The sequence below is a fragment of the Heptranchias perlo genome, chromosome 3, assembly GCF_035084215.1.
Source record: "Heptranchias perlo isolate sHepPer1 chromosome 3, sHepPer1.hap1, whole genome shotgun sequence".
Taxonomy (NCBI): Eukaryota; Metazoa; Chordata; class Chondrichthyes; order Hexanchiformes; family Hexanchidae; genus Heptranchias; species Heptranchias perlo.
In genome coordinates, this window is record NC_090327.1 from 27,241,898 (window position 1) to 27,266,511 (window position 24,614).

Below are 24,614 nucleotides of genomic sequence, written 5' to 3' on the forward strand. Positions count from 1 at the left end.
GAAGCCCAGGATCCTATATGCGTTTTTAACAGCCTTCTCAACTTGTCCTGCCACCTTCAAAGATTTGTGTATGTGCGTCCCCAGGTTTCTCTGTTCCTGCACCCCCTTTAAAATTATGCCGTTTAGTTTATATTGCCTCTCCTCATTCTTCCTACTAAAATGCATCACTTCACACATCTCTGCATTAAATTTCAGCTGCCATGTGTCTGCCCATTTCACCAGTCTGTCGATGTCCTCCTGAAGTCTGTTTACTACATTTCTGAATTTCATATCATCTGCAAACTTTGAAATTATATCCTTTATACCAAGTCCAGGTCATTAATATATATTAAAAAGAGCAGTGGTCCTAATACTGACCCTTGGGGAACACCACTCTATACTGTATTCCATCCTTTGCTGAACCAAACTCTGCTCCTTTAGCAAGTGAAAAATCCATATCGAAAAGTCCAAAATCTTCCAATATTAACACTGATCACAGTGAATTATCTTTGTTCAGTAACTCTCCCGATGGCTCTGTTCGTAAATGCAGCGCTTAGTGTTGAACTGAGGCACATGGACCAGGAAGATCCCAGGTGCAATTCCTAGTCTGGGCTGAATTAGCTGAAAGTAGGGTTGCTAAAATTGGCTTCAGTGCCCCAGAACTATAAAGATGCAAACATCAGTAACTCCTTGCAGGAGTGTGTTCATATATGAATACCAGATGAGGATGTGATGGGTTGAGTTATGGTGAAAAGCCTTGCCTGCCACGCTCTCCTTCAAAAGACAATGACTGTCTAGGTTCACACACAAAAGGGGAACATTTGGGCAAGGTGCTGTAAGGAAGGAGGCACATATGGAAATGGGACAAACATAAATCACAGAATGGGGACTTTTTTTAGGGTTTTCCAGTTGCAGTGGAAAGTACAGTGCACTGTAAAGCTGGGATTTGTTTTGTCTGCATTCGTCTAAGGCACTCATAGTCTCTTGAAAGGGGAAGTCAACCTTGAGGCAAGTACAAATCCTAAAGAGGAAATGGTCAGAACACAATGTAAATCTGCCTATCCTCTTGCTGCACTGGTTGTAATGGTTATCCTAGCTTATTGGAGATGAATAAATATTAGATGGCAGGCAGCAGTAGCATAACTACAATTGGCCTCAGTGCCACTCATATGGGAATCAAAAGGCAATATTAGTGTTTTAACTATCTTTGAAATAAAATTGTAAGTTAAAGGGATTTTGTCACTATGAATGTGCTTTCAATTGCCCAGATACATCTGCTGCTGCTTTTGGCACTTTGCATTAATTGAGAGAAAAGACCAGAGTGAAAAATAACCACTAGAGGATATCCAGCTAGATATCTAACTACATGAGTCGTGGAACTATTCCAGACAGTTAGCCTGAGCCTTAATTGATGAAGGAATCTACATTGATACACTCAGAGAGCTTGCTAACTTTCATCTGCTAACTCAGCACACACATTCCTGGTCTGTATGGCTCATCAGATGGTGTAGTTACACATTGAGGGTAATCGTGGAGGCGGTCAAAAATAAAAAAAACGGGAAACCTGACCCCACCCACCCACTTCTGGTTTTAACAGAGGCAGGTCGGGGGTCAGGCAACCAATCCACTCTTAGGAGGCGGGCCGGTCAGTAAAATATTTTAAGGACGCTGTGTGCCTCCATTTTAACTAATGTTTTATTTTTAACTTCTGCAAGGCCGGGTTTCCCGGGCGTCGGGAAATCTGACAGATGAAAAGAGGTGAGACGAAGAATCCGACAGCTGAAAGAAGGGCTGGATCCATGAGGTGAGTGCCTTTATTGCACTGCATGTGGGCCAGGAGGTGCAGAAGTGCTTCCCCGCTCACCATGCTTACCTATTAAACACCCCGCAAACGGCCAACCCCTGCTCCCATGATAAGCTGAGTCATCCACCCCACCGATCTTTGATATCCCCTGCAATGTTTGGTATCCCCCCACGACGGTTGATTTACCCCCACGTTGTCCGATTCCTCCCACCTCCCCATGATGTCCGATTCCCCCCCACTCCTTCCCGCGATGTCCGATTATCCCCAACCGCGCCCCCCCCCACCCCACCGCGATGTCGGACTTACCTGCCATCCGCTCTCCAGCCACTTTCCAGCCCGACAGAGAGCCAGCTTGTGAATCTGGCTGGCCGTCGGGCGGGAAATCTGTTGAGATAATTTAAAATAGGTCCTGCGGTTAAATTCGGCAGGACATGCAGGAAACAATTACTTCCGGGATTCCCGTCCGCAAATCCTCCCCCCACTCTCTTCCCGACTCTGAGTTGTTATCGGGCCCATTAAGTCATTGACAGGACCCTCTGCAGTCCTGCTTAATTTTCCTTTATATCTGGTTATATGGAGTCAGGTCCTGTATAAATCACATACACATTAGACCAGGGTCATCACAGCCAACAAGTAACTCATGGCCGCAAGTAAGTCATAAACGAAGAAGAAACTAATATGGGTGCACTCTAGTTTTCATACCAAAACTATCAGTGTGCAATTAACATTATGCATTTGGAAATAACAATCTTGGATTATTTTAATCTCATCATTGACAAAGTACCAAGGTGTTGGTTTATTTCGTCCTCTCATTCCTTCTTGTGAGATTGGGCTTCCTTTCACTTGTGCAGTAATTTTCATTGACAAATTTACCTGCTCGTGCCTCTATAGCTTTTGACAGCAAAGCTATAGAGGCACGAGCAGGTAAATTTGAAAAAATACTACTCTGAATAATTTAGGAGATGATAATCCTGCACTTTCTTCGTGACCTAAAATGTCTACATGTATCCTGGAGACAGGAGTTGCTATGTTGGGATTTTCAGTGGCAATCTGTTCCATCAAGATTCAACCCAGCCTATAGAGAATGGCACAGTGTGTGTTAAAACACTGTCCTTTTTAACTCAAGGACCTGGGTTCAAATCCAGTCATGACAAAGGGGATAATTGTCTTTTCTTTCAGACAGCTGTTAAGGATCCTAAGTGAATGGTTTCTTGGCAGCTCAGTCAAGCTCTCAGTGCAGACATGAGACCATAAGACAAAGCTGCATCAAAATTCATTATTAATTGGCATTAATTTGGCAATGGACACCAGCAGAATAGAGTGTTGAGGGGATATGTATCTGAGATGAGGATGTTAAGGGATTTTATCAGGGCATTGTTCTTTTGTGCTGTATCTCCATTCCAGTAAGTATTAAAAAGAAATAGAGTTTCAAGTAATTATCATTTTTTCAGTCAAGGAACTCGGATGAAGGATATCATTGAATAAAAGATGTAAGAAAGAGTGATTAATTGTTGAGAAGCTTGGACTTTACAAAACTGTAAAATTATAGCAGGAAGGGAATACTGAGAGTGGTCAGGAGTTCCACAGTTTTGAGATCCTGGGAAAGGGTGAGTTAGAGTGACCGAGAATAGAATGATTCTTGATTTCGATACAGTGATAATGCAGGGAGGAGGAACAGCATGTAGGATGGTGAATAGGCAGTTTAGGAAAGAAAGAACTTGGGCTCAATTTTAAAACAGAGCCGGAAGGGGACAGGGGGTCAAATTGAGGTCGGGAAACCCATTAGTATGGGTTTCCTGGACGTCCTTATGATTTTGACGTAAGGACATCTTTTATTTTTTTTTGTCGGTTTCCTGTCTGACTGAGCGCTTGATTGACAGGCGGGGTCGGGGGATCCGGGTCGGGGTTCGGCATCAGGGGTCGGGGGACGGGGTCGGGTGGTCCGCAATTGGGAGTTGGGGGTCCGCGATCGGGGATCAGGGGTCCGTGATCGTTGGGGGGTTGATGCAGGTAGGCTTGTTGGGTCTGGGAGAAGCACTTTTCCTCCGGGCCCACAAGCTGTGCCTTTCTAGGCACCTACCTGTTAGTCTCGGGCCTTCTCGTCTCATTTCACGAGGGGCTCAATTTTCAAAGTAAAAAACGGGTGGGTTGGGGGTAGAGGGGCCATTGAAAATTGCCCCCATTTTAGACCCGCCCCCAACCCACCTCCAACCCGTCCATTTCCGCTTTTCACCAGGGCGGGATGAGGGACAGGTGACCAACCCAATCCCAGGAGGCGGGTCGGGCCTTAAAACCTTTCAAGGAGGCTTCAGGCCTCCATTTTTCTCCAATTCCCGATTTCAACCCCATGGGGCCGGGATTCCCGGGCCTACTGGGGCAGGAGTGCTTCCCTCGGGCCCAACAAGCCTACCGGCAGCGACCCCCCAACGATCGCGGACCTCCGACCTCTGATCGCGGAGCCCCCCGTCGATCGAGGAACCCCAACCCCACTTGATCGCAGAACCCCGACCCCCGAACGCGGACCCCCCCCCCCGCCGATCGCAGATCCCCGACCACCCGATCGCGGACCTCTCGACCCCGACCCCGTTCCTCATCCCCGACACCAGAGCCCGATCCACCGACCCCGATTCCCTGCCCCCTGACCCCAATCCTCCACCTCCGAGCCCCGACCCCGATCTCCCAATCCCCGGCCCCCATCCCCAATCCTCCCCTGACCCCCAACCCTGATCCCCCGACCACGATCCCCCGACCCCGATACTCCCCCTCTGATCCCCCGACCCCGATCCTTCCCCCCAACTCCGATCCTCCCACCCCCGACCCTGATCCTCCCCACCCAATTCTGATCATAAGACCATAAGACCATAAGAGATAGGAGCAGGAGTAGGCCATTTGGCCCCTCGAACCTGCTCTGCCATTCAATGAGATAATGGCTGATCTGTTTTTTACCTCAACTCCACTTTCCCGCCTTTTCCCCATATCCTTTGACTCCCTTGCTGATCAAAAATTTGTCTAACTCAGCCTTGAATGTATTCAATGACTCAGCCTCCACAGCTTTTTGGGGTAAAGAATTCCAAAGATTCACGACCCTCTGGGAGAAGAAATTCCTCCTCATTTCCATCTTAAACTGGCGACCCCTTATTCTAAGACTATGCCCCCTAGTTTTAGATTTCCCAATGAGAGGTAACATCCTCTCAGCATCTACCCTATTGATGCCCCTCAGAATATTGTATGTTTCACTAAGATTTCCTCTCATTCTTCTAAACTCCAATGAGTATAGACCCAACCTGTTCAATCTTTCCTCATAAGACAACCCTTCCATACCCGGAATCAACCTAATGAACCTTCTCTGAACTGCCTCCAATGCAAGTATGTCCTTCCTTAAATAAGGGGACCAGAACTATACGCGGTACTCCAGGTGTGGTCTCACCAGCACCCTGTACAGTTGTAGCATGACTTCAATGCTTTTATACTCCATCCCCCTAGAAATAAAGGCCAAACTTACGTTTGCCTTCCGGATTACCTGCTGCACCTGTAAGTTGACTTTTTGTGTTTCATGTACGAGGACACCCAGATCCCTCTGTACCGCAGCATTTTGTAATATTTCTCCATTCAAATAATATTTAGATTTTTATTTTTCCTGCCAAAGTGGATGACTTCACATTTTCCCACATTATATCCCATCTGCCAAATTTTTACCCATTCGCTTAACCTGTCAATATCCCTTTGCAGACACTTTGTGTCCTCATCGCAACTTGCTTTTCCACCTATCTTTGTATCATCAGCAAATTTGGCCACAAGACACTCTGTTCCTTCATCCAAGTCATTGATATATATTGTAAATAGTTGAGGCCCCAGCACTGAGCCCTGCGGCACCCCACTAGTTACAGATTGCCATTTTGAAAATGACCCTTTTTCCCCAACTCTTTGTTTTCTGTTAGTTAGCCAATCCTCTATCCACGCCAGTATATTACCCCCAACACCATGAGCTCTTACCTTGTACAGTAATCTTTTATGTGGCACCTTATCGAATGCCTTTTGGAAATCCAAATATACTGCATCCATTGGTTCCCCTTTATCCACCCTGCCCGTTACTTCCTCAAAGAACTCTAATAAATTTGTCAAACATGATTTCCCCTTCATAAAACCATGTTGACTCTCCTTGATTGTATTATGAGTCTCCAAATGTCCTGCTACCACTTCCTTAATAATGGATTCTAGCATTTTCTCAATGACAGATGTTAGGCTAACTGGCCTATAGTTACCTGCTTTCTGTCTCACTCCCTTCTTGAATAGGGGTGTTACGTTTGCGGTTTTCCAATCCGCTGGGACCTTTCCAGAATCTAGTGAATTCTGGAAGATTACAACCAATGCATCCACTATCTCTGGTCCTCCGATCCTCCGACCCCGACCCTCCCACTCAACGATCGCGGAGCCCCGCAATGACCCCTGATCCCGTCACCTCCCCCCGTGACTGACCCCAATCCCATTCCCCATGACTCGTGACTCCGTGCCAACCTATGCCCACCTATGCCCACATGTGCCATCTATGCGAACCCATGCCCCCCATGCCTCTTGCACACCCATGCCCCCGTGCCCACCCATGCCCTCCCTATCCATACAAACAAAGACTTACCTGCAGACTTACCTGAAGACGTTCTCTCCCTGGCTGCTCTCCCATTCGACTGAGCCCAGCCTGTCAATCAGCCGGTCAGTCGGACGGGAAACCGACAAAAAAAATAAAAGACATCCTTATGTCAAAATCGTAAGGACGTCCGGGAAACCTGTACTAATGGGTTTCCCGATCTCAATTATCCCCCTGCCCCCTTCCCGGCTCTGTTTTCAAATTGAGCCCAAGGTCCAGGAATCCTGGCCCCCCGGGGTTGAAATCGGGAATTGGATAAAAACGGAGGTCTGAAGCCTCCTTGAAAGGTCTTAATGTCCGACCCACCTCCTGGGAGCGGGTTGGTCGCCTGTCCCTCGTCCCGCCCCAGTGAAAACCGGAAATGGGGGTGTTGGGGACGGGTGTGAAATGGTGGCAATTTTCAATGCCTCCCCGCCCCCAATCCACCCGTTTTTTACTTTGAAAAGTGAGCCGGTTGTATTTACATATCATCTTTGGACACTAAGGGAATCAAGCAATTGGAGGATAGGATGGGAAAGTGAAGTTGAGATAGAAGATCATCCATGATCTGATTGAATTTTAGCTATAAGAACAGATTGGATAGGCTGGGGTTGTTTACTTTGGATCAAAGGAGGCTGAGGGGGGATTTCACTGAGGTAATTAAAATTATGATGGGACTAGATAGAGTGGATAGGGAGGACCTATTTCGCTTAGCAGAGGGGTCAGTGACCAGGTGGCATAGATTTAAAGTAATTGGTAGGAGGATTACAGGGGAGCTGAGGAGAAATTTTTTCACCCAGAGGGTGGTAGGGGTCTGGAACTCACTGCCTGAAAGGGTGGTAGAGGCAGAAACCCTCAACTCATTTAAAAAGTACTTGGATGTGCACTTGAAGTGCTGTAACCTACAGGGCTACGGACCAAGTGCTGGAAAGTGGGATTAAGCTGGATAGCTTTTTCTCGGACGGCACGGACACGATGGGCCGAATGACCTCCTTCTGTGCGTAATTTTCTATGATTCGATGGTTCTATGAATGACGGAGCAGGCTCGAGGGGCTGTTATTTCTTATGTTCTTATCTTATCAGATCTCTTAGAAATGTTCCAAATTCCTTCATGTACAATTAATTATCTTGAAATGCATTTAGGACAATGTGGCTGCCATTTTACATGTGGCAATGAGATGAATGACCAGCTAATGACCAGTTTTTGATGATGTTGGTTGAGGGAAGACTATTGGGCAGAATAACTAGGCAGACTCCCTGATATCCTTCCAATACTGCCATGCGAAACTTTTACGTCCACCCGAACCGTCTGCCAGTGTAATGTTTCATCTGAAAGACGGCATCTCCAACAGTACTGTACTGAAGTGTTAGCCTAGATTATGTCCTGGAGTAAAGCAACTACTCTCCAACTTGCAGCATTTGAAAAACAGGAAAATAAGAAGCAAAGGAGTAGGTTAGGACAGTAATCTTCACTCGTCCTACATGTTAAATAAAAGTTACAGCTGTTTAAAACATATTTTTTAAGGAGGCACGAGGGAGAAAATTTCAGAGGATAAATTGCCACAATAATATTGATAAGATGGAGAGGCAATAAAAGGCTGTGATGGATAACAGAGGTTGGAGGATAGAGGTAAAAGAAAGATAGCTGGTTAGAAGACAAACATTTTCTTGTATCCTGTCCAAGTACACTAGAGGTGTTAGAAAAAGCCTTCCAGATGTGGGTGTAATATAAATCTTGGTTTGATGTGGGCTATAAAGAGGGTTAATAAAACTTAAGGAAACATTTTATTTTGATATGAGAGAACATGTCGTCTTCCAGCATGAAATCTGGTAACTTAGAAATCATATTGCAAATATACACATGGACATAGAAATGTACTGTGAAGGAACAAGTGGACCCAAGGTCATATTTGGTCACCTCAAGCATGTAAATGATTCTTTAGAGTTACCTTCTGCTCAACAGCCCTTGTCTCTCTCTCTCTCTCTCTCACACACACTCACATATGCTGCACAAACCTTGAGTATGGCAGATACAGCAGCCAGGGGCTGTTTTATCGAGATTTGAATCAATATGACAGGTGTTGTGTGCTTGGAAATGGTTGATTCCACACTGTGACAGTCAGGTGCTGGGCCTGAAATGTTGATTTCCATAAAGAAATGAATCTCACCAATAGATGTGCCTCCCTGACTGTATGTATGGCAGACCCCACCCCCCTGCATCCTGCCTGGAATCATTCATGCAGTTTAATAATAATAATAATATAATAATAAAAAATGTAGGAAGGCAGCTTGAGAGAAAGTGTTTTCTTTACTGTCACTTACTATTTGTCACAGTTCATATCACCCCCGTGGAGAAGGGAAGCTCTACACTGGCTTTTCACGTCTAAACGTATACATTTTTTATAAATTATTCGCAAAGCTGACATCTTTTATTTGTGCTGTCAGTGCTGTAGATGTGCTGGTCCCACCAATAATCCCTGTGGCTCACTTCTAAACTCCTGACTCATGTCACACTGATGTCAGCATAACCGTAAGTGCTTTGCTGTTAAGTGTTCACAACCTTATTAAGTGCACTAAGCCTAAATTTCCACTGTTAGTTTGTATGAAAGGCTGTTCTGTTCACTGTTTGATAATGTAATGCCTCAACCCTTAGATTATTTGTTTGCCATGACAGAAACACCCAGGTATTGCTTTAATCATGTTTATTATGATAAGCACATTTTCATAGTGCTGATCATGTTTCCTTACAGTTTACTATTGCTAATGTTTCAGAGAGAGAGGGAGGGGGGAGAGAGACACACACACACACACACACAGTCTTATTTTCCAGTTGTTGGTACCCTTATCACCTGATTTTCAGATGGCAATACCCAGCTTCTGTCCAGTGTACAATTACCACTGAATGCCCACAGGAGAATAATAGCTTACAATCCAGTGTGGCTGTTTTTTTTTGTCAGTTGACATTAATGGGCACCCATTTCTGATTCCCTTGATATCAGACTTGGAGCACAGATAGGGTGAGCCACGATCTGGTCTTTTATGACCTTAGGATAGAAAGAATAGAATAAACCAGAGTTTAAGCCCCTACCATTACCCGGTGACTCTTGATTGAAAGTTCATACGTGTAGGTGTCTTGGATGTGATGCTTCCCTCAGTGGAATATCCTGTTGACAGTCATTGACTAGGCTCATACATGAATAGTAGCCACTTGAGTAAGGTAGCCCAGAGTTGCTGACACCCATAGATCTATGTGTCAGTCAGTACCTTCAGGAGAGGAGAAAATTGGAAAAAAATATTAACTAGAACTTGCATTTTTACAGCACCTTATCATTTCACATAAGGATGTCCCAAAAGAACAAACTACTTTTTGAAGTGAGGTCACTGTTATTGTGTTGGCAAATGCGGCAGCCATCTTTATCACAGCAAGGTTCTACAAACAGAAAATTGGATAAATAACCAATCAATCTGTTATTGGTGGCTTTGGTTAGGGAGAAATGTTGGTCAGGACATAGGGAGGGCTCACTGCTCTTCTTCAAATAGTTCCATAGGATCATTTACACCCACCTAAACTGGCAGATAGAGCTTTCGTTTAGTGTCTCATCCAAACAATAGCACCTCAAACAATGCTGCACGTACTCTGTACTGTACTGCAGTGTTTCAAGAAGAAAGCCCACCACCACCTTCTCAAGGGAAAGTAGAATGGGCAATAAATGCCATCCTTGCCAGCAATGCCCATATCCTGAGAATGATTTTTTTTAAAACTGAAGTGTCAATCTAGATTGTATCCTCCCAGAAATAGATGGAATCCTATCCTCAGTGGTGAAAGACTTGAATCATATGACAGAAATCAGAGAGTTGTTGTAGACTTTGGATTGGTTTGTACTTCACCACAGGGTTGGACATTCCTCTCTTCTTTTTCTGCCAGTCCTAGTATACATTTTGAATGGAGCAAGTGGAAGATGGGGGTGGGGTGTACATCCCTTGGTGCTTCCCCAACTCCATGTTTCAACAGCATGATAACCGCACAACATTTCTAAGTTCAAGATATTATATGTGACTGGATGTGGAACAGTGTGTGCAAGAGAATATAAATGGTCTTCTCTGAAACATAACAATGGGTGTGAGGCGCGTCACTTCCACTGCTGCCACTCCACTCTGACCTGGTCTGAGGGAATTATATGAGAACCTCACTTCCTGTCTACTATTTTGTACCTCCCCATAGCAAATTGGCAGAGTTGGATGGGAGGAGAGAGGTGGGAAGGTCAGTGGAGAGGTCAATATAGACATACATTCCTCACAAAACTCTCAATTCCTCCATATCTTGCTTAATTTGTTCTAACTTTTTGAGTGGAATGTATTTTATCCTCTTCTGAATATGTTTTTTATTTTCATTGAACGATGTGTCATGAATAAATTACATTAAAACTGCAATGTATCATAGTGAAACAACACAATGCCTCCATTATTCATTGGGACTGGGATGCTATCATCAAAACAAGCAGAAAACCAATATGAAACTAGGCAGAAATACAATACTGAGAGGAACACAATGCAAAAATTTCCTTAATCTTTGCTTTTCCTTTAATGTCACCCATAGCATGTCACTGCACTCTGCTGTAGTACACAGCTCTGTTTATAAACCTATAATCTTTCATTGATTGCAAATTTATATCAGATTTGTCTCTTCGATCTCTTCTATAAATATGGTGGAGCGATGAGTCAAATGCTTACCTCAGGTTTTTTAACTTGACTCAGTTAAAGGGGAAGTGTGCAACCAGAATGGCTCATTTGGTGAACTTGTTGCCTAACTTGGAACTGAGCCATACAGATTAGGAAGGTCCCAGGTTTGATCCCCAGTCTGTGCTGAATTAGTTGATTTCATCTGGGGGTCGTGGTGCTACAGATGGCCTCAGCTCTGCTAGGCTAAGGAGGGGAGAAAAAAATCAGCCAGTCATCTATGGAACTGCATCCTGCCTCCAGGGGAGAAGGGGAGAAAATTGGAAGGACAAAAAATAAATGAGGGCGATGTCTAGATATTTATTGGCATCTCCTAGTCGCCCTTGTTGTTGTTGCTTTAAAATTGATGGAAGCAACAGAACCTGGGAATAAGTAGTTTAGAGTTTGTAATGGTATATTATGAGCATTTATAGTAGTTCCTTTAATGTCAGTTTAGAGATAATTCCTAAGCAATAATGGGGAAGTGTTCATTTGCTCACTATTTATAGTGTAGTTAAAAAAAAACTTTAATGATTTAGTTAGTAATAACAAACATAGGAAGTCCTCCTGCTATGTTTATGATGTTGTTAACATAACGCAACCAGAGGAAATCTACCGTAACCTTTTCAGAGCCAGACCAGCTAGAGCAAGAGTGGAGCAGACTGAGTAAGCATTCTTAATTCACATGTTTAGCATCAGTCCGAAGCCAACTATCGCTAAACTTGGTGTCTAAATTGAGTGCCTAGGCCCAAACTGACTCTGAAGGGATGCAGAGTGAGAATACTTCCTCCGGGGAGTCTCACTCAGCTACATTCCCATAGCAGGTCAGGCCAAAATGCTGGACTCAGGCGCATTTACAATGAAACAGCCCTTCACACCAACCCTGTTGTAGTATCAATGCATCCTGGGTGAAGCATGGAGCTTGTAAACTGGAAGCTATTGAAGACTGCATAAATGTGAAGTTGTTAGCAACTGTACTAAAGTGAATCATTGATCACCCAGTTGGACTATAATGATCCCTACAACAATTTCAACATAAGAACATCACGGGGCTCCCCATGATGCCTCAGTTCTAGTAACATCGTTAATATGAAGGACTGACCACAGCTCTTCTTCATCATTCATAATGTTCAAGACAGGCCCATGTAGCATCTGCTTTTAATATAGCCAGCAATTTTAAGTTTTGTTACAAAACACGATAATTTGAGAGAGACTAATATTTCCTTTTACAACATTTAAGATAGTATGACAATTCAGTGGACTACACTTCCCTTTTAATTATTATCCCTGTATCTCACTAATATTGATATTAACTGAAGTGTGACTGATGTGTTATTGATGTCAAATGCCAGAATTGATACATGGGGGAATGCATCACTAAAATTCCTAGTACACAGACACTCTACAGTATTCACAAGGGATTGGAACATCAACACTGATGCACTTCCATCAATTACCAATTACAGACAAACAGTACTGAAGTAAATTCATTGGGATATCATTTTGTCAGGTATTCATAATCATAGATGCAAAATAATGTGATGATATCATCAGACAGTGTCTGCTGCAAAATAAAGGTGTAAGTTTTCTTCACTGCCTCGATGGTAATCTGATTTCAATGGAATGAAAATTGGATGGGTTCTACAATGGGTGGGTGACTCATTCCACCAAATTACCATCCAGGCGATGAAGACAAAAATTGATCCCAAAGTCTCTTAACATTGTTCAGGTCAGCTTCCCCAATGACCCAGTGGGTAAAGGACACAGCTGGTGTGTTACTTAACCACACAGACCTGAGATCAGCTAACTCAGCACAGATCCGGGTCTGATCCCTGATCTATCATAGTATCATAATAGGTACAGCAAAGGAGGAGGTCTTTCGGCCCACCTGCCTATGCCAGCTCTTTGAAACAGCTATCCAATGAGTTCCATTCCCCTGATCTTTCCCCATAGCCCTGTAAAATTGTTCCCTCCAAGTGTTTGTCTAATTCCCCTTTGAAAGTTATTATTGAATCTTCTTCCACCACCCTTTCATGCAGTGCATTCCAGATCATTACTACTCCCTGCGTAAAAAAATGTTTCCTCATGTCACCTCTGGCTCTTTTGCCGATCACCTTAAATCTGTGCCCTCTGGTTACCGGCCCTGCTGCCACTGGAAAAAGTTTCTCCTTGTTTACTCTATTAAAACTGTTCATGATTTTGAACACCTTTATCAAATCTTCCCTTAATGTTCTCTGTTCCAAGGAAAACAACCCAAGCTTCTCCAGTCACGCCACATAACTGAAGTCCCTCATCCTTGGCACCGTTCTAGCAAATCTCTTCTGCACCCTTTCTAAGGCCTTGACATCCTTCCCAAAGTGTGGTGCCCAGAATTGAACACAATACTCCAGCTGAGGCCTAACCAGAGTTTTATAAAGGTTTAGCATAACTTCCTCGCTTTTGTACTCTATGGGCTCTATTTTCACACCCGCGATCGGGTGCGTTCGTGGTGGGGAGGCTGCGAAAATCCGGGATTCCCGGGGCGGGTCCAGAGCCCGGCTCCAACCCGCCCCATTTCCGGGTTCCCCAGTGATGCGCTCACATGTGCGCGCAACCCCCGCATGTGGGACTCCCGCCGGCAATTAAAGCTGGCGGGGTGCCACTTAAAGTACTTGAACAGGTACTTCAGGTTGTTTACAGACCTGATTGACCTGATATTTTAGGAGGGATTGGATTTTGCAATTAACTGATTCTGTTTCCCGTACTGGGGGAAACACTCCCAGTTGAAATGGACGTGTTGCAGCCACCATCCTGTGGCAGCTGCAAAGGTCCATTTGACAGGTGGGAGGGGGAGACCCTCACTCATTGCAGGAGGCCACTCTGTCACTTTGGACAAAGTTTGGTCTCCACCACCCTCCTCCTAACAATCAAATGCATAAACTTGCACACTTACCCCGGTGTCCAGACACATTTACCTTGCTTGCGGACCCCCTCAAACTTCCGGATGGGGGGCGCCGTAGCTGCAGTCATGACCTCCTCGGAGGGCGAACAGCATCACCAGCCTCGCCGGCCACGCCGTCCACCTCTGACACGTGGAGCTCCACAACACAGTGCTGTGACACATCCACCTGCACAGCAGGAGGGAGGGCAACCGCAGAGAGAGATGCGTCGCAGAGGGCACTACCCTGGCAATAGGGTCTACAGACCGAGCCTCAGCTTCCTGGACCTCTCTGAGCAGCAGTGCACATGGAGGCTCAGAGTCACTCGACATGTAGTCATGGACATCTGCATCCTCCTTCATGCCGAGCTGCTCCCGGCTGGCCCGAGCACCATCTTCTTACCTGTCGCTGTCAAAGTCACCACTGCCCTCAACAACTTCTCCTCCGCATCCTTCCAGGGTTCCACCGGGGACATCGCTGGCGTCTCTCAGTCGTCTGCACAAAAGAGCCCTGCAAATACACCTACACCCACTCTGCAATGACACAATGGGTGGCATCAAGTGTGCATGTTCATGGTGAACCCCATGAAAGGGATCTATTCCACAAGCCAGTCAAGAATGGGCAAGACGTGGCAGTAGTGGTGATAATAATAATATTGATTGTGCATGTGAAACAAAACAAAAGAAATGAAAAACATGACAAATCGTCAGACACCCTTGTGCATTCCCTTTGTGCTCACAAAACCTTCGCCGTGCGTTTCCGGGAACCCCTATGTGGTGCTGCCCCTGTGGCTTCAGCGGAGGTAGTGGCAGGTTGCTCTTCTCCATGCCCTGACCGATGAGATCCTTTGGGCCGACGCCCTCTGGGTTTTGGTGCCCGTGAAGGCCCCTCCAAAGACTGCTCCACCTGCACCTGTGCAGGGGCAGACTCGGCCACCTGGAGGGGGGCGGCATTGCAGGTACTGGTTGAGAGGGGGGCAACGGGTGAGACGTGAGAGCGCTTTAAGTGGCGTCCCCACTTCCATGTCCCCTTTCACCATCATCCCTCTCGTGGCCCAGGCCCACATCACTCCTTCCACCCTGCTGGACGGCAGTTTGGAGGACTTGTGTGAGGCCTTGGAAGGTCACCTGTAAAGTATCTGTCAGCCTGTTCAAGGCGGCAGAATGTTGCTCACCCTGAATCTGAATGGCCGTTGTCAGGGCCTGAATGGACTCATTGTTGAGCCGTGCTTGACGCTCGAGGGAGGCTAGCCTTTCCTCCATCGCAGACATTCCCGCACCTACCCGCGACACTATCTCAGAGATGCCTTCACGTCCCTGCGACACTATCTCGGAGATACCCTCCTGTACCTTTGCCACCATTCCCCTCATGCAGGAGTTGGACTCCTCCATCCTCTGCGCGATTGTGGAGAGTGCACGTGGCACCTGTTCCAGCACCTCGGCAATGTGCTGCTGCCCCTCAATGACTATCCTTTTTATGGCTGGCCCCCAGGATTCAGCATCTGAGTCCAGCTGAGAAGAGCCTGGAGAAGAGTGCTCCCACCGACGCGGACTCTCCACAGCTGCCCCTGCCACCAGGGTGTGGTCGTGCTCACATGTGCGTGGTGACTCACCATGTGCAAGCCCAACTAAGTGAGGATGGGGACCCACCGAGGTGTATGTATCTGCACTGGTGGATGCATGGCTCAGATGTGACGATGGATCCTCAGAGACCGGCAGGTCCTCTGAGGAATCGCCCTCCATGCTCACGGCACTCGCAGATGGCCCTGCAAGAGAACAGAAAGCAATATTAGGTAAGTGGACAGATGTTGAGGTACTGCAGATGGAAGTGACGCTAAGATCATTCGCTATCATGAGTGCTGAGTGTTAGCTTTCTGTCACCGGCCGTTTGTGCAATCCCAGCCTCAGCATCCGCCATGGACAGGCACTCCAGCGTGTGGCTGATCTCCAACGCCTGATGCTCCACGTCCGTTAGGACCACCTGGTGTGGCGGGCCCCCTCTTGTCTGTGCCCTCTCCCAGGCATTCTGGCATCTCTTCTCCTATCAAGGCAAAACACAGAGGTGTGATTGAGTGATGGTTGCATGGTGAGCCGCTGCATGCATTGGTGTAGGTGGGGTTGAGCGTGAGGGAGATGCATGGGAGGGTGCATGTGCAACATAGCCATGATATTGTATGAGGATTGGGTTGCGTGGTAGTGTTCGAATGGGGACGGGCAGTGAGTATGTGCAGGCAAGGTGAGGATGATAGTTGATTGGATGTGAGGAGTGATGCGAGAGCGTTGTGGTGGCAGTGCAGAAGGGGTTGTGTGGTGGTGGAGGTGATGTGGAAGACGGAGTGTGGGAGAATGCGTAAGTATACTCACTTTGCCTAACCTGGTTAGATCATTAAATCTCTTCCAGCACTGGACCCAGGTTCGTGCCACATTGCTGCAGCTGCTGACCTCCTCGGCCACCTCCAGCCATGCCCTCTTCGTGGTGGAGGGAGGGCACTTCCTCCCATCAGACGGGAAAAATATTTCCCTCCTCCTCCTCACCCCATCCAGCAGCAGCTGGAGTGAGGAGTCCGAAAATCTTGGGGCAGCCTTCCCTCTGGCGTGCTCCATGGTGTAGCATTGGTTGTTTGCTGCAGGAGGAGCATTGGTGGACTGCCCCTTTAAATAGAGCTCCTCCAGCTGACAGACCTTACTGCGCATGCGCAGTCCGCCCGCTGCGCAGCTTACCAGCGGGGAACCTGGAAGCAAAGTTAAGTGGCTCCAATTATCCTGTAATTGCATGCGGAGCACACTGATTTCACCGGGCGCGTTACCCACGCGTCCAGTCGAACCCCCGCTGAGAACCTGCCGCCCTGCTAATATCGAGCCCTATGCCTCTATTAATAAAGCCCAAAATACTGTATGCTTTTTTAACAGCCTTCTTGAAAAGATTTGTGTATGTGCACCCCCAGGTCTCTCTGTTCCTGCACCCCCTTTAAAATTGTACCATATTGTTTATATTACCTCTCCTTATTCTTCCTACCAAAACATATTACTTCACACATCTCTGCGTTAAATTTAATCTGCCATGTGTCTGCTCATTTCACCAGTCTGTCTATGTCCTCCTAAAGTTTGTTACTATCCTCCACAATGTTTACTACATTTCCAAGTTTCATGTCATCTGCAAACTTTGAAATTATACCCTCCAAACCCAAGTCGAGGTCGTTAATATATATCGAAAAGAGCAGTGGTCCTAATACTGATCCCTGGGGAACACCACTGTATACTTCCCATCCAGTCTGAAAAACAACCATTCACCACGACTCTCTGCTTTCTGTCCCCGATCCAATTTTGTATCCACACTGCCACTGACCTTTTAATCCCATGGGCTTCAATTTTGCTAACAAGTTTATTATGTGGTACTGTATCATTACTTTTGAAAGTCTATATACACAACATCAACTGCATTATCCTCATCAACCCTCTCCATTACTTCATCAAAGAACTCAATCAAATTAGTCAAACACAATTTTCCTTTAACAAATCTTTGTTGACTTTCATTTATTAGCCCATACTTTTCCAAATGCCAATTAATTTTGTCCTGGATTATTGTCTCTAAAAGTTTCCCCACCATCTGACTAACTGACCTGTAATTGCCGGATTTATCCTTCTCCCCTTTTTGAACAGGGGTATAACATTTTCAATCCTCCAGTCCTCTAGCACCATCCCTATATATAAGGAGGATTGGAAGATTGTGGCCAGAGCCTCCGCAATTTCTACCCTTACATCCCTCAGTAACCTAGGATGCATTCCATCTGGACCGGGTGATTTTTCTACTTTGAGTACTGCCAATCTTTTAAGTACCTCCTCTTTACACTGTTATTGTCCCAATCTTTATTGGGATAATTGAAGTCCTCCATTATCACATAGTCTATAGTTTTTGCATCTTTCGGCAATTTGCCTGCAAATTTACTCCTCTATCTCCTTCCCACTCCTTCCCTCATCTGTGCTGAGTTAGCTGATCTCAAGCAGGGCAGCTATTGGGATGCCCCTGGGATAGGAAGGGAAATAAATCAGCTACAGCTTCTGACTGCTAGTTAAGCACCCTTCCTGGAAAGTTCTCATGTGTGGTTGATGAATCATGATTGGATACAGCTCGACTATGATACCTTTTACTAGTTGACTAGCCTATTGATAGTCACTGTCTGTTTCCATAGAGATGCACACTCTAATTTCCCAAATAAATGTCAAAGAACGGTGTTACAAATGCTACACACAAATATCACAATAAAGATTGCTGGAACCATCATTGAAGTTTTAGTGGATCCAGAAGCAGAGGGAAAGTATGGGAGTTCTGTACATTAACCCTTGTCTTCACAAGATCAAAAGATACATATGGGTGAAGCAGATTCTTTGGCCCATCTTGACTCATTAACCTACAGAACCTCCTATTAAAGATTCCAAGTCGTTTGCTTTCATTACTCTCTGGAAACTCAATCCAAATGTTGATCGCTATTTGGGTTAAGGTCTCAGTCCTATCTTTGTCTTTCACCAGCTCGAGCCGTGTCCTTTTATAGCATACCTTGGCATAAAGGGAGTAGTTTTACTGCTATGCACTCCTGATGGGGAGCCTCACCTGCTGGGAGTACATAACAGAAATTTGAATGGGCACCTCCTACAATTTCTGACCATTAAAATCATCATTATGTGCTACCAGCAGGTTAGGGTGAATCTTTGGAATTCTGTACCCCAGAGGGCTGTGGATGCTCAATTGTTGAGTATATTCAAGACTGAGATCGATGGATTTTTGGACATTAAAGGGATATGGGGATAGGGCGGGAAAGTGGAGTTGAGGTAGAAGATCAACCATGATATTATTGAATAGCGGAGCAGACTCGAGGAGCCTCCTCCTGCTCCTATTTCTTATGTTCTTATGTTATGCGGGTCCTTGCCTGGAGAACAAGCTCATAAAATTTCCTCATAGTACATAGCAAAGTACAGGATCAGAAAAGTCTGTTGTGGTCTATCTAGTGCCTAAGGAATATCATATCCCATGATACCTCTCATACTCCTCTATCAAATTTTCCACCAAGTATTTGCTTATCTCTCTTGCATCTCTTGAATTTGCTGATACAAGTGTTTCAGACTCGTCTTTTCCATATTGTTCAATGTATGTCTCTAAGATCCCCTCTCAGTCACCATCTTTAGTCGAAATTTGAATTTGTGCAATCTCTATTAACATCCTTACATAAATAATCTTCTTCAAAAAGTGGCTGGTAATAGCCAGCCTGAGAGTAGCACTATTCCTTATAAAGCTTTACACTGTTCCCTTTCTAAACCAGGGAATGCTGTAAAGCCTCACAATATTGTTCAACAGATTTTTTGAGACACCGGAATATAGATTACATTTGACCTCAGGAATTATGTGAATATATTTCAGTGTTCTGCACCTCAGATGCTCAGTAAAATGATCCATATGCTCTGTCACTTCTAGTGTAGTGATTTTATTATCTTTATTACTAATAAAACCCTCCTGCACTGACACGCTTCATTTTCAGATATATAAAAGTTTAAACTGCATTAAAGTGAAAGCTGTAGCCGTTTGGTTCTGTTACAGTAATGGTATCTAGCCAGCAGTGAGCAAGAAATCAGTTCGGTTTCCATGCTAGCAAAAAATGGACCTGTCCAGCAATTTGTCGAAATGACTTTAATGATTTCAACTTTTGGTATATCCTCACAAGTTCATCGTAATTAATAGAGAACAGCAAAGTACTACACCCTTTTGGTCATTCTATTTTTTTCCTGAGCTGGATGTTGAAAATCATATTAAAGAAAACATTTATGTAAATCATTGACATGTCAAAAACGATTTTTTAAAATCTCATGAATCTTTAGACTGTAATTTTTTTTCTACACACCTATAAGAAATGAATCTCTTTAAGAGTGATCTTTGTATGCAAAGTGAGTATTTTCATACAAAATATACTTAATACCATATGTGAAATATATTAAATGTTTTTAATTCATTGCTTAGATTTTGTGCCTCGGGAGAAAGGCTGCTGGGTTGCCCAGGGTGAGAATGATTGGAGGCTTTAAACCTTGAGAAGAATTGGTTCAGATAATTATTACTTGCTCTCCCTGACTGGGCTTCTCTGCTTCATCGTGCTGTAGCTGCCACCTTCAAAAATATAACTTGTCTGCCTGTTAAATTACACGACTTAACTTTAAGAACTGCCTTTGCTATTAGCTCAGTTGTACGATGGGGATGGGTGGAGATGGTGGGAGGAAACGGGAACACATCAGACATATTAATATTAAAGATATCAGAAGTGAAAATGTGCAGAAATATATCCTGGATCTTTTCATCTTTATAAGAACATTCTATTTCCGTACGAACAAGAGTTTTTTTTAGAAAAGAAAGACTTGCATTTATATGTGACCTCAGGATGTCCCAAAGCGCTTTACAGCCAATTAATTACTTTTTGAAGCATAGTGACTTTTGTAATGTAGGAAATGCGGCAGCCAATTTGCACACAGCAAGGTCCCACAAACAGAAATGTGATAATGACCAGGTAATCTGTTTTTTTTTGTGGTGCTGGTTGAGGGATAAATATTGGCCAGAGAACTCCCCTGTTCTTCTTCGAAATAGTGTTATGGGATCTTTTATGTAACCTGAGAGGGTAGACAGGGTTTCGGTTTAACGTCTCATCTGAAAGACGGCACCTCCAACAGTGCAGCACGCCTTCAGTACTGCACTGGTGTGTCAGCCTGGATTTTGTGCTCAAATCTCTAGAGTGGGGCATGAACCCATAACCTTCTGACTCAGAGGCGAGAGTGCTATCAACTGAGCAATGGCTGACATCCATAAATGCATAAAATTTTAAATAATGCATAGTTTCAATAATTCACCAGTAATAAGAAAGCTATTTCTGGTTGCTTGACTCTCACTTTGCTATCTAATCTGTCAGTTATTTTTTAAGTATCTTGTCAGCTGCGATGATGCTTCAAAATCTTCTCATCAGTTGAGTGCTCTTATTGGGAAACAGCATGGATATGGCTCCTTCAGAGGCTCACTGCAGGCAATGATAGGCCGAATGGCCTCCATGTGATACTAAGATCAGCTCTGACTCACTGTTCTCTCATATCAAGCCTGGTCTGAGATTCTTATGATTGTTTATTTGTTTATTTTCTCTCTTTTTGTTAATTTTGTGGAACCAATTTTAGAAAAGAGAAATCTTCAGAGCAGCACTAAACATGGATAAATAGTAATGTAACACTTACTTCTGGTACTGCACTGCTGTTTATTCAGAGCTACCTTTTCACTAGAATTAGCAAAGAGAGGAAGTTAGAGCCCCAGAAATCTATTTTTTTTGTGTAAAAGCAGCTTGTAACAAGATAAGTGAATGCCTGTTCCGATGGCATTGTTCAAAAAAGAACAGGGACTTACTTAGGAACAGGAGTAGACCATTCATCCCCTCGAGCCTGTATTGTCATTCAATTAGATTGTGGCTGATCTGTACCTCAAGCCCATTTATCCACCATAGCTCCATATCCCTTGATGCCCTTACCTAAGAAAAATCTATCCATATCAGTCTTGAAAGTTTTAACTGATCCAGCGTCCTCAGCCTTTTGGAGGAAAAAGTTCCAGCTCTCCACTACCCTTTGTGTGAAGAAGTGCTTCCTGATTTCACTCCTGAGTTCTCCTGGTATCCTGGCCAACATTCTACCCTCAACTAACACTACCAAAAAAAGCAGACTGACTGGTCATTCTTGCTTATGGGAGCTGTCTGCATGCCAAATGGTTGTCTAAACAACATAGTCATTGCACTTCAAAATAATTCATTGTAGGTGAAGCACTTTGAGAAATATAGACCATGATATTCCCCCTCTTTCTTGTACTGGCACAGGACAGGTGAAGTGCATCACAAGTGCAGTTTGCCTACCTAGCCTGCCCTGCTCCTGAATTTTGATGTCCTAAAGCATTAGTGTGGCCTGGTTGCACTCAGATGCAGGCTCATCCCCTAATACAGCCATGTTCTTGGAATTGGAGATGGAATCAGGAGCGCAGATACAGGCCTGGCCTGACCATTGGCTTCAGGACCTGCTGATTGTAGTTAGAGAAAAGCAGCCAGAAGGAGACAAGGCTGTAAGTCAAAACTTACCTTTAGAGTCCTCTTCACCTTGCTCCCAGGAAATTAAGGCAACAGGGCCCTAAACACCCTTCCCCCTTTCCTGCCTCGTTAATCTTGCTATGCTGGGCCTGCGCTTATTACTGATGCAAGGCCTGCTCTGCCCATCTAGGGACCCCCTGGAAATCCAAGCGGCAGAGTAAAGGGGGAGGACGCTGAATAATTGAATGACTTGAAGTATTAGCATTATAAATTAATTCTCTTTGCACTCAATTTACATGGTCTAGAACATAATTTGGAAGACCGAGTTATACATTCAAAAGCTTGCATATCTGTATGTGCATGTATCTCTGTAATGGAGGGAGGCTCACCAAAATATCTCTGTACCAAATTTATACAGTATAGGAGAAAGTGGTAATGCCGACAAAAAGAGTTTATTTAAAATATATACACAAGGAAGCGGTCTGTACCAAGTTAGCTGATTTCAGCTAGAGCAAAAGCTGAGGTACAACAATAAGCTTCAGTATCTTTAGTCTGGTGAGGAGAAAATCCAACCAGGATTCCCACTCTTGATACTGTTGACTCAGTGCAAAGTGTGCACATAAATGTCAGGTGAGAACAAGTTTGGGCTCAGCAGTGGTGTTTCCCATGGTCAACTAGGCTGCTGACACACATTGTTTAGACTCACACATGAAGAATGTTCACTTGGGTCAGTACTTGACAGCAACCTGTTCTCATGACATAAGCCTGAGTCAGCGCCTTCGGGGACCAGAGAAATTGGAGAGGAAAAAAAAATTCAAGTAATGCAGCACATTCATTTGATGTACAGATCCAACCATATGCTATGCTGCCAACCATTCAAACCTATAGCCGAGAACGTCCTTGGAGCTGGGGGTTGAGGGGGGGGGATCAGAGGTCGGACATAGATTGGAGGATGGAGGGGAGATCCGATCGTGAGAAACACTCAAGATTCTGAGGGAGCTTGACAGGATAGATGCTGAGAGGTTGTTTCTCCTGGCTGGAGAGTCTAGAACTAGAGGGCATAGTCGCAGGGTAAGGGGTCGACCATTTAAGACTGAGATGAGGAGGAATTTCTTCACTCAGAGGGTTGTGAATCTTTGGAATTTTCTACCCCAGAGGGCTGTAGATGCTGAGTCGTTGAGTATGTTCAAGGCTGAGATTGATAGATTTTTGGACTCTAGGGGAATGAAGGGATATGGGGATAGAGCGGGAAAGTGGACTTGAGGTCGAAGATCAGCAATAATCTTATTGAATGGCAGAGCAGGGGCCGTAAGGCCTACTCCTGCTCCTATTTCTTATGTTCTTATGGGAAGGGGAGTCCAATCGCGGGAGGGACATCTGATTGCGGTGGGGTGGGGGTGCGGTAGTCGGCTGATGGCGGTGGGGGGGGGGGGTCAGCCGATCGCTGGGAGGGAAGTAGGTTTGCTTGAGGGGCTGGAGGGAAGCACTACTGCTCCTCCTGGCCCACAAGCAGTGCTGGATCCTGCCCTTCTCACCTCCCTTCAGCTGCCGGGTTTGCCGAGTCCTGGGAAATCCAGCCCGCCAGCGTTAAACCTAAATCTCTGCTGAAATTTGAGGCAGGGAGCCTCATTAAAATATTTCAATGATGGACCTGCCCCCCAACCCGCCTCCATTAAAACTGGAAGTGGGCACGTTGGAGGCAGGTTGGGGTCGCGTTTCCGAGTTTTGAATTTTTAACTGACCCTCGCCCACCTAATATGGGGGGTTAAAATTCCCCATAGAATCATACAGCACAGAAGGAAGCCATTTGGCCCACCATCCCTGTGCTGTATCTTTGAAAGAGCTATCCAATTAGTCCCACTCTTTCCCCATAGCCCTGCAATTTTTTCCCCTTCAAGTATTTATCCAATTCCCTTTTGAAAGTTACTATTGAATCTGCTTCCACCATCTTTTCAGGCAGTGCATTCCAGATCATAACAACGCACTGCGTAAAAAAAATTCTCCTCATCTCACCTCTAGTTCTTTTGCCAATCACCTTAAAATTGTGAACATAAACAGGAAGTAATGCTAGCAGAACAGGAGCAGCCCTGAGGAATTTCCTGCCCTATCAGTTTAGTTTACATTCCCTCCAGTTTCCTGCCCCCTTTACTTAGAATCATAGAATCATAGAAATGTTACAGCAAGGTAGGAGGCCATTCGGCCCATCGAGTCCGCACCGGCCTTATGCAAGAGAAATCCAGCTAGTCCCACTCCCCCGCCTTTTCCCCGTAGCCCTGCAATTTTTTTCCTTTCAAGTGTTTATACAGCTCCCTTTTGAAGGCCATGATTGTATCTGCCTCCACCACCCCCTTGGGCAGTGCATTCCAGATCCTAACCACTCGCTGTGTAAAAAAAAGTTTTTCCTCATGTCACCTTTGGTTCTTTTGCCAATCACCTTAAATCTATGTCCTCTGGTCCTTGACCCTTCTGCCAATGGGAACAGTTTCTCTCTAT